The sequence below is a fragment of the Lissotriton helveticus genome, chromosome 3_1 (assembly GCF_964261635.1).
Source record: "Lissotriton helveticus chromosome 3_1, aLisHel1.1, whole genome shotgun sequence".
Lineage (NCBI taxonomy): Eukaryota > Metazoa > Chordata > Amphibia > Caudata > Salamandridae > Lissotriton > Lissotriton helveticus.
The window spans coordinates 698,974,523-698,986,698 of record NC_136061.1 but is presented as its reverse complement, the minus strand read 5'-3'; positions in this window follow the sequence as shown (position 1 = coordinate 698,986,698).

Here is a 12,176-nt window from a genome sequence, read left to right as displayed (position 1 = left end):
TTCGATACGTTTAAACAGATCTTTGGCCTGCCCTAGACGGAACGCTTACGTTACCTACAAGTGCGCCACTGGGCGCTTAATGGTCAGGTGAGAGAGACGGCGGCCAGGCAATCGCGACCCTATGAATACTGGCTGCTCACGAGGAAAACGGATAAGCATCTTATCTCAGATCTCTACCACATGCTGTTAGATCGCTATTCCTTTGTCTATAATCCCGTAGAGCTCGCTGGGAAAGGGAGCTAGGCCGCACGCTCAGCGCCAAGGAATGGGAGGGTATATATTACCGCGCGCGCCACTCCGCCTATCACATGGGCTTAACAGACACCCTCACCAAACTAGTCACATATTGGTACTTCACACCGGTGCGCCTGCACGAAATGGACCACACTAGAGAGGCGAATTGCTGGCATGGCTGCGGGGAAGCGGGGTCCTTAGTACATCTCCTCTGGGAATGTGTGCACCTTCAGGCATACTGGAAGTCGGTCTTAGATGAAGTTGGCACACATTTTGACACTAAAATCCCGAGATTCCCTGCATATGTACTACTGGGCCTTCCCAACCCCATCACGTACCCTCTGAGATCGGGGAGGGGCAGACTGATTACCATCGCCATCGGCTCCGCAGTGCAGAACATATTGTCCCTCTGATGTACCACACATGTTCCCTCATTCCAGGGGTGGCTTTCACGTCTGTGGGCAGTGTTGGGCATGGAGAAATTGTCACTGATCAAAGCAGGGAAGGGGTCAGAGTACGTGGAGCTGTGGCAGCCATTCCTATCCATCCTAGCCACGAAATTCAGAGAAATCACGTGCCCTAGGTACTTACGCCTCCTGCGTCTATCACACACGGACACCTGTTGAATTGGGGAGGAGGGAGTTCCCGACTCGGGGATAAGACTCGGACCTGGACCTGGGGTGGGAGGGGGGGGAAGGGAATGGGGTGAGTTGGGGACAGGGTTCGGGGGGGGGGGTGGGCTGGGGGTTCTTCTTCCTTTCTCATTCTTTCTTCTTCTACCTCTTCCTCGCCTTGCATCGCCCTGGGCTTGGTCATATGGCCACGTTCCTTACTCCGTGTTAGCACCGCTAGTGACACCCAGGGTAGGCCTGGACAAGGAAAGGACCTACGGGAAACATGCAAAGCACCTCTGGAACAACGGGACACTTGCATTATGCATGTTCTACCCCACACCACTTACTGTGGCTGGGTGGGGGGGAGGGTGTTGGGTGCGGGGACTGAGATTGCCGCTGAGGTGCATTTACTTACTATTAATTTGCATGTTGCTGGAGTATTGCTTCGAATGCTCTGTCCTCCCCTTCCCCTTCTCCTTCTCCCTTTCCTAGTTACCACGCGGCCGGCCCCCTGGGGTTGTAGGCGGCATGCTGTGTTTAACATTTCTTGTGCCTCCAGAACTATGATATGGCATGCCGGCCCGTTGGGTTGTAGGCGTACCTTGTTCAATTCTTTCTGTCGATCCTTTTCTAATGCTAATAAATAGATTTAATACTAAACATGCATAATGGTAGCCTTCGGTCTTGAAATGAAATGGCAATTCTCCAAGCGTAGTGCAATGAGAATCAAAATTTCATTAAAGACATGGAGGCTAACATTATAGCGCCCTCCACTGCCCATGTATCTAAAAAAAAAGAGAGAAAAGGAGGTTTATGAACAATTAGTTGTAAAGAAGTGGTTATTTAGTTGTATTTTTCATGTAGAGAGTTTAAATTGTTATTACTGTGATAAATACATAAGCTGGATAAAGTTATTTTTAAAATAATTGGGAAGGTTAATAGTTTTGTTACAAAATGAAGAGGATGAATTGTTAAAAGAAGTTTTGAATTTTAAAGGAAATACTGGGAAGAGAAGTCAGTTGCTGCGTTAAATGAGGAGGAATGTTCAGTGGATAGATTACTTATGGACTTTAGTGTTCTGGTTCTAGTGTTAACATGTTGAACTTTCTTTAAAGGTGCTGCAGGAGTGGCATTAAAGGTTATAATGCATAATGCTAGCCTCCGTGTCTTCTCATTACACAACTCTTGGAGAATCGCCATTCTCTAGCATTATAATGATTCTTATGATAGTATTGTCAGTATTGCTATTTGCGAGCACAGCATCCAAGACTAGTTTAACCTTAAGGGACTGCATGTTGTCTGGATCCTCGATGGTGTTCTGGGTTTCTCAGGCTTTGAGATCTGCTTAGCTTGAGGTATTGCGCCGCTGCCTACCTTTTTAGCATATCTTCTTATTTACTCACACTGCCGCCTATAAATAGATTCACAGAGCTAATGCACGACTGCAAATCAAGAAGGAGCAGAGTGGCAAAGTGAAAGGTGATGGAAGATAGAAATGAAGGGGAAAAAAGGTTGTTTCAGTCACATTTTTTAATAAGTAGAATTTCATATCAAACAAGTTTTAGGGAAAGTAGACTAAAATGCTTAATTTGGCTACCATTCATTTATTGTCATTTTTTTGTGTGAAGTTAGCAGGTATGCCAAAAATCCATAGGGAGTGTTTGACTTGTCTGGCACACCATACAAATATTAGAATATTCCATAAGTGCCCCTTCAGAACTGCAAGTAACACCTATGGCTATTTCACCGGATTAATTGGAAATCGTGTTCTAAAAAGCACAATGTGCCCCCCCCCCCATTTTTAGGTCGAGCCTAGAGCAGCGCATGCGCTGCTCTAGGCGTCTAGCTTTAGTACGCAATTGGCCAAAGGCGTGTGGATGTCCCAGCTTCTTGGGAAATGTTTATTCCCAGAGCATTTTGATCTTGGGAGCCAGCAGCGGTGCGCAGGGGCCATCTGTTTTTGGTCAGGTTTCAAAGGTGCGTCCCCTACTCCCCACCTCCACAAGAGTGCGCGTTGCTTTAACTTTTGCGGCCGCGCTTGTTTTAATATTAATGTTGATAGTGGTAATTTTGCAGGTCACGAGGTTTATCAGCCGGTTTCCTGGTCCCATCCCTTCAATACATGTTATAGACACTCCTGGACGGGGCGGAGGTTGTGTCCAAAGGCACTGGTCTTGTGTGATACAGCAGCGGACCCATTTTCACCAAGCACACTCGCAAAAAGCCAGCTTTAGGGCACATTTTGCACACTGGTTGCAGATTCCTCTCTATCTTTGTAGCTTGCTTTAGTTGCACTGTAACTGTGGGCTTTAATTTAAATGGGGACGCTGTGCAAGTTGAAGGCAATTAAAGGGAGATGGAGGTCAGTCATAGTTGTATTGTCGGCGTTGAAGAATCTGGTGGGGCTGCACATCCGTTCGCACATCAAATAAGCGAACAGGATCTGTTTTGCGAATGGCACGTAGGCTGCCAACCAAGCGTTCCTACTAATGACTGAGCAGAAATCTGAGAAGCTGACGCTTTCGACACTTCAGCAACAGAAACCGTAGTCGTTTCTCGAAAGTAGTGGACTGCTGCAAGGACTGACTACAACAGAGGATGGAACATGTCTTGGACCTGTCCCAGCTCCGCCTGCCGCACTAATATCTGCCAGTAGCGTCTATCTGACGCACTTGATACCTGGACCTTTCCGTCTTGTGCCTTACAGAAGCTAAAAGCAGTGCTTAATTTGAGCCAGGCTTATTTTTGGGACTGGCACTCATTTCCCGTATCAGATGTTTACTGTGTGCAAGAAAGGGGAAATATGCACAAATCAGAAAGACTGAGGGAGTGAGAAAGCATGAAAAATCATCCGAAAGGGAAAAACTTGTAAGAGCGAGAAAAGTGCCTGGGAGTGTATGATAGTGGATGAGACTACCAGCCTTGGTATTCCCCATGCCTATGTTGAATTCCGCCGGCTTCTGAGCAGAGCTTCGGGCACCGAAACTTTCTTTCACAAATTAAAAAATGCTAGAAGTATACCCCGGCTGAAAAGTGTCCTGTTATCACCCTTATCTGTGGCCTATCATTGCATGGATAGGGCCTTGTGTGGCACCACCCTGGTACTCTCTGCCCCTTTTATTCCCTGGCTGCGCTTTCACCTCTGTGGTGGAGAATCATGGTGCTGGACTGTGCTGACTGGCGCTTTTCGCCCCACCCACCCCTTTCTGATGTCCCAACTTCGAACAAGAGCAAAGGGCGCCCCCTCCGGGTACTGTAACACGGGACAGCTGCTGGGCCAGATGAATCAGGCCAGGTTTCACTGCCCGGAGCTGTGTTTAGAGGCGCCGCCCATTCCTGCCTCGAGTTGGCACCCTGAACTGTCACCAGGAAGTATGATGTGTGCATCACTGCCCATCGCTGGCACATCGAGGATGCCACATCCACGCAAACACTTGTACATATAATTTTCGCCTTGGTCTGCAGTTTCTGCTGGTCAGTGCGAGGCACATTGTGTTGGAAAACGTCCACAACTTCCACCCCTAACCACCATGCGGGCAAACACTACTGGCCAGCTGCTCCCTCCGCCTCTGGCCGTACACCCAGGGTCGGTCTTTGTTCGATGGTGCCCTGGCTTGGGCAGAATTGTATTTAGCTCCGTCTTTATTGCTGGTGAAGACAATTCGGAAGCAGAGGGCCCCCTTTTTATGTCTATAAGGCAGTCTCCCTAGACACCATAGCACCTCCCACAACTCTCCTGAATCACCCACTGAATATCTCCATCACCCGGGTGGAGTATTAGGGCTAGTGGGAGGTGAGTGTTGGGGGGTGGTGGGTAGCTGCATGGGGTATGTAAGTGGGCTAGAAAAGGGGCATAAGGCGTTATAAACAACGCTTGTGGCGTTAATAAGCAATTAAAACCACTTTACACAGAAGCACTGGAGCTAGGTGAGAATGGCACTGCTTGTGGCATGGCATTACTGCAAACTGATTCATGCGCCCCTCTGTAGCTTGGTGTTAGAAATGGGGTTTTTGGTTGGCTTCGGTATGCACCTAAGCCATGCAGAACCCACCACTCTAGTTAGGGTAAGGGAGTTACACACCCAAGATAACCCTGCTCACCCCCTTGGTAGCTTGGCGGAGCAATCAGGATTATCCCAGAGGCAATGTGTAAAGAGTCTCATTCTCTTTTTCTCTCTTTCTTTCACTCTCTTTCTCTCTCTTGCTCTCTCGTTACCTCTCTTTCACTCTCTTTCTCTCTTTCACTCTCTCTCTCTCTCTTTCACTCTCTCGTTCACTCTCTTTCACTCTCTCTTTCTCTCTCTCTCTTTCATTCTCGCTCATGAGTTCCCTTCTTGTTCATTTAAATAATAGGTCGAGGCAGCAGGGTGAGCGAGACTTGTTATTAGGTCCTGCACTTTGCCAAAATCTGGTTGCTTCTGTGGTGTGCTGCTTTTGACAAGTTAATGTTTATTAGCCAAACAATTCCACACCACACAATTCAACTCCATACATTTCCAATTCACACCACAAAACTTGACACCAAACCACATAATGTAACTCAACAACATATTTACACAACACACCACATACCTCCAATCCACACCACAAACATGTGCACCAAACCACACAATTCAACTCAACCACACAATTACACAATTGTGTGGTTGGACATAAATCCAATCCACACCACAAAATTCCACGTCATGCCACAAAATTCAACAGTGCACCACATAAACTACACCACATACCACTCCCCATCACAAAATGCCAATCCACATAATTACACTATATAAGACACAATCCCACTCCATATATTTCCAGTACACTTAATACCACACAATTACTATCAATATATTTCCACTGCATACTATGCCACATAATTCCACTACAAAAATCCACTTCACACCACAAAATTCTACACCACACAATTGACCAACTAATAATTCCTATCCAACCCACATAATTCCACCACATACATAACACATAGGTAAAAAATGGTCATAGGCACAGGGTCAAGGCTGATTTGCATATGGCCATGTCTGACCTGGGGTGGTGTGGAGTGCAAAAAAAACGATGTATTTAGGCCCAGATCTATGTACTTGGGTAAATGTATGACATTGTTCTGCATTCTGTCCATCAATTGTTGTTTTTGCATTTGTCACCCCGAGTGGGATGGGTGTGCTCAGAGGTGAGTCCCATGCTCTCCACACCACTGGAGTCAAGCTATCCAGGCTGATGACGGCTGATAGCCAGAAACCGGTCCTTGGATGCTTGATTCATCTCCTAACCCACAGCCGCTACTCCTTCGCCCTGCCGTGATCAGACTATCGGAATTCCACAGCTAAGGGAAGATGCCACTCTGACCCCACCGATCCCCTGGAATAAGAAGATACGAGTGCGAGCTACAAAAGATCCACGAGAAAAAGGAGCAAAACCTCCAGTGACCCCCTCTCTCTAGTCACAACCCGGACAAACTACAACATGCTATCCTGCCCCACAAAAGTATCTGCGATGTATAAAGATTTTAAAAAAAATACATTACTCACCGGACACCCGGAAAGGGATTGCCTGATCCGTGTGAGGACAAGGAGCAGTGCCTCCTCGAACACAGAGGATTGGCACCTCCTGCAGGCTCACACAACATCAGGACTCCGGATCCAAGGGAGGGCAATCACGGCCAAATCGAATTGACTCCAACACCGTTGAACGAGCCAAGGACGTCGATTATCTGAAAAATCACGGACCGAGTCGTTCTCCCCACAGCCTGGCTCCAAAATGGCGCCCTAACAGGACAATCGCTCCATCAACACCCAGAAACCAGATACAGCTCCAAGAAATACAGGGAAGAAGAGCAGGCGACCGGCTCCCCCCAGATACCCACACCGGAGTTTCAAGAGGGCATTCACAGCCCAACGCTAATGACAGCACCTCCGACAAAGTACTAAGGACGGAGGAAGAACGGATCACATCGGTCTCCCCCTAGCCTGTCGTCAGTATGGCGCTACTTCCAGGGCATCACTCGGACCCCATGAAGTAACGCGACCACCAGCAAACAGAGAGGTAAAGCGCTCCTGATTAACCTCCCCTGATCTCTAACGTAATGCATGCCGAAGCCCCGTAACGGGGAACTCTTGGACAGTGCCCGACTCTCCCCGCCTGACCTTAAAATGGCGCTGATAACGGGACACCCTGTAGGAACAGTCCCGGCTCCATTGTAAGCGCACCCGGAGCTAAGAATCCTACCGCGACAACCGGCGACTAGAAACACTAGAAAAACAACACGCTATTGCCACCCACCATCCAGACCACCCACACCGGCTCAGGAAACTTACCTTACTGAAGGAATCTTGGCCCGAGCTCGACTTCACCGTGCCTGACCCCAAGATGGGGATGAAATTGAGTCACCTTAAGGGAACAAGCCTGTCAACTTTGTGACCGTGACCGATGCCAGCAGCCTCAATTCATTTCCATCACACCCCAAGCACAGCCTTACTCACAACCTGCAAACCAACCCCAATACAAAGACCCAAGGTCAGTAAATAGCCAAGGTCCGAGACGGGGACCCCCCTCCTCACGCCGGACCCCGCAACAAGAAAGACTGGCCACACAACGGAGAATAAGGGATCCAGAACCCGAAACGGACTCCCATCCTGCCTGATCCCAACATGGCATCTACAATGGAACACAGACCGTGAAGCTCCCACTGTGCACAACCTAACTCAAGGATTCCTCAAAGGTCATACTAAAACCACAAGAAGACTGACCCCAAACCACCTAACTCCCCACAACTGCACTTCTCCGCTCAATGAAACAAACTTAGATCGTCATCCCCTTCACCCCGAACACATAGCAATCAACGCCCACCCACCCCTCTCCCCCCTCGACGGACCCAGACCTTCTCGAATACGCTCCACCTATTTCGCAAGGCCCCACTGCCTTCCACCATGACTATCGACCACTAACCTCTGTCCTCCCCTCTCATTAAACGCCACAGACCAAATTCCTTCGCTATCTCCCCCCCACACAACATCTCACTCAATGCAAAAAAATCCCTTAAGCACAAACTAATTAGGCAATTCCCCGAATTCCTCTTCGCAGATGTCTACCACTGCCCCTCAAAAGGTCAAATAAAAATGGACCTCATCTTTCACACTGCCAGACCAGGCTACTGGATCTCGATCCTTAGGGAAAAACGGCTAGTCACAAAGACAACGAAGACATTACATAGCTGCAAGCTCTCCTTCCTCACCCCGAACCACCCACCTAACCGCGGGATCACCTCAGTGACCATATACTCCAATGGCACAGTCCTGGCCAACAACGCCAATCTGGAGACCTTTGACCACCTATTCCCCTCCCTACTGGCTAACCCTAGCACACCTGACCCAGCCCAAGTACACCAGCCCACCAGGACTATCAACCAATCCACACCACCCCCCAGGTACACAATCACCTCCATCCACCCCTCACCTCCCTTAAAGACCCCTGAAAACAAAGACACAACCCCGCCACACATCACGGCCCATCCCCCAGATATACCCTCGATGCAGAATACCCCCCCAGCAACCCTAGCGCACTATAAGGCCAGCCCCAAGTCACACCACACCCAACCTGCACTCTCCCCCCTCAGGAATAACAGCCCTGCGCAACCCAACCACTTCACCCACCCAACCCAGATCTTGACTCAAGCTGCCATCTCAACCCAATCGGACATCCTAATTGAACCCAAAACCCAACATAACCACAACATCTCCGTAAACCAACTACCCCCCCCACAGGAGGTCCCACACGACCGCCTCACCCGCATCGAAAACCAAATCAACACTATAATTCTAGGCCTGAATCTCATCCTTACCACCCTCGCAACTCCCCATAACACCCACCCAAAATCCCACCCCGCACCCCCCAAAACGCACGCCCCCCAAGATCAACCACCTCAACACCCCATACCGACTCACACCCCCTCTCACCTTCCCAGGCCAGGAGACCTAGCAGAGTGGCGAAAGCCATGACCACGGAAGAGGCGCTCGAACTAACCGCCTCTTACACTACACACACCTCCCTCCCCAGCCAGTCCTCCATACAGGTAGTCACTGGTCTCAGAAACGAGCACCCCCCTCGCAAACCCCCGTGACCCCCGGTCGCCCTCATCACCATCCCCACCGAACGTAAGAAAAAAGAAGCTCCCCAGACCAACTGCATGCTCATAAACTGCAGATCCGCCACCAAAAAGTCGACGGAGCTAGCGGAGACCATCCTCAACCACAACATAGACGTAGCATTCATCACGGAGACCTGGCTAGATGACACCTCCCCACCTATCCTAGACATGCTTGTCCCTCCAGGTTACACCATCGTCAATAAAGATAGGAAGGGCCATAAAAAAGGCGGAGGTGTGGCAGTTATCCACAACAACAACCTTGCAGTGGTCGAATGTGACACCTTCGACTACAACTCCTTCGAATGCCTCACTACCAACATCAAAACCAAGGACAACAACTTACGGCAATGCCACCTAATATACCACCCCCCAGGCAACAATACTATGTTCACAGAACAACTTTCAAACCTAATTGCCAATTGCTCCCTCAAAGAGTACAACACCATCATTCTAGGGGATCTCAATCTGCACTGGAACAACGAGAACAATACCACAATAAGATCCCTAAACGAACTTCTCCAAGCGAACAACCTCTACCAACACTGCTCAAAAGAGACCCAAAACAAAGGGGCAACTCTAGACGCCATCATCGCCAGGAATGATGCAATCTCCATTGAAGACATCCTCCCGGTAGACTGGTCCGACCACCATCTAATCCTATTCCACCTCACGCAACAGATCCAGTCCCGTACCCCAATAGCAACTCCCTGCTCATGGTCCAGGAATCTATCACAAATTAACTCAATGGAACTAGAAGAAAGAATAGCCTCCTCCTTGTCAATCCCCACAGAAGGTCTCTCAACTACCGAACTCATCTCACACTACAACACCACCACATCCGTCATACTAGACCAACTGGCCCCCCTAAAACAAAAAAAACCCAGGAACATCCCATCGAGAACCTGGTTCAACAAGGACATCAACGAGGAAAGGAGACTCCTCAGAGCCACAGAACGACATTGGAGAAAGAACCCCTCCTTTAACAGTCGTGAGGAACTCAGAGCAATGAGAAAAAGGTATAAGAACCACATCAACAATGAAAAAACAAATTTCTTCTGCAATGCGCTAGAAAAGGCAAAGAACAGGCCAAGAGAACTCTTTGATATAATCAAAAAACAAACCTCCAAGCCATCCACGGTCCTTGCTCAACCCTCCAAGACCCTATGTGACAACTTCGTCTCCTTCTTCAACGAAAAAATAACCAAAATCGAACTATCCCTAGACATCAACCCGACTCCGATCATCAACATCAACCTAACTACAACACTCACCACCTCTGACGCTTCAACCTCTATCGCCTGGCCCTCTTTCGACCACGTCCACGAAGCCGAGATCTTCAATCTAATATCATCCTCCAAACCTTCCTCCCACAACCTTGATCCCATCCCCGCCCAAATGGCCAAAGACCTCAAACTCACCCTTGCTCCAATCTGGTGTAAAATCATCAACAGCTCCCTAAAAACAGGCATCATCCCGGACTGCCTCAAAGTGGGCCAGGTCACCCCCCTCCTGAAGAAACCAGGTCTCGACTCCAACGACCTAAACAACTTCTGGCCAGTCTCAAGTCTACCCTTCCTAGCCAAAATCCTAGAAAAATGCGTACTTCGCCAACTCAACAACCAGCTCGACAACATCAACCTTCTTGACCAAAACCAATCAGGCTTCAGAAAAGGCTACAGCACCGAAACCGCAATCCTGAACATAGTTGACGACATACGTAACTCCCTTGACTCGGATCAGTGCTGCCTACTCATCCTCTTAGACCTGTCAGCAGCGTTCGACACGGTTGACCACAAGCTCCTCATCAAGGCCCTCAAAGAACGAGTAGGCGCGGTTGACATGGTCCTGAAATGGTTTGACTCCTTCTTCCAGAACCGCTCCCAAAGAGTAAAAATAAAATCGTTCTCATCTGATCCTATCCCTGTGTCCAGAGGGGTTCACAAGGATCCGTTCTCTCCCCTCAACTCTTCAATATATACATGGTCCCCCTCACCACCATACTGAAGAAAGCCAACATCCCTTTCCACCTCTACGCGGACGACACACAGATCTACATAGAAATCACGTCCCACAATGACATCCGAAGACTCAATAACACTCTAAAAGAAATCCAAGACTGGCTAGGGATGAATCACCTCAAACTTAATCAAGGAAAAACAGAGATCCTCCTCATCTCTAAAAAAGACAAAAACCCACAAATAACTGAATGGTTGAAAGACATTGACGCCCTCAGTGGAAATCTCACCTTGACCAACTCAGTAAAATCCCTGGGAATCACCCTGGATCACAAACTTACTATGTCAAATCACACCAAGAACTCCGCGAAAAGCGCCTTCCTTAACCTGAAGCTCCTCAATAAAATCAAACCTCACATCCCACAAAAAGACCTCCAACAAGCCACCCAAGCACTGGTCCTGTCCAGACTGGACTATGGAATCGCAACCCTAACCGGCACAGCCATATCCCACCTAGCGCCACTAAAAAACACCCTCAATGCAGCAGCCAGAATGGTCTCAGGTGTAAGGAAATTCGACCACATATCCCCCGCACTCAACGACCTGAAATGGCTCCCAGTGGAAATGCGCGCAAACTTCAGAACAGCCTGTCTCACACACAAAGCCCTACACACAGGGAAACCGGAATATCTAGCCTCCAAACTCAAGAAAGCTGGTCAATCCAGAAATCTCAGAAGTTCAAACTCCCTGCTACTCATCCCCCTGAAAACCCGGAAACAAAGAACCGCCAGCCGCTCTTTTGCCGGCAACGCCCCGAAAATTTGGAACTGCATCCCAGTGGACATCAGAACTATCCCGTCCTTTCCTGAATTCAAGAACCGCCTAAAAATACTCTACCTCAACCGTGCATTCCCGAACTCTACCTCAATAGCGCAACCGAGAACCTTAACTACCTCATAAACACTACCTCAACAACGCAACTGGAACCTTGACTACCTCAAAATCACTACCTCAATTCCGCCCCTCAGGCGGCTGTTAATTCGCTGAACTTGTATGATGTCTGTCTATTTTTTACTGTACTATTTCGCACTCGTCTCTCCCAATCAATATGTGAAGCGCTCCGATACCCTGGGGTCTGGCCAGCGCTATAGAAAACTCCCAAAATAAATAAATAAATAAATAAATAATTCCGGTCCAGGAAAGACATGGCTTGGCAGTTCGGGCTGGACT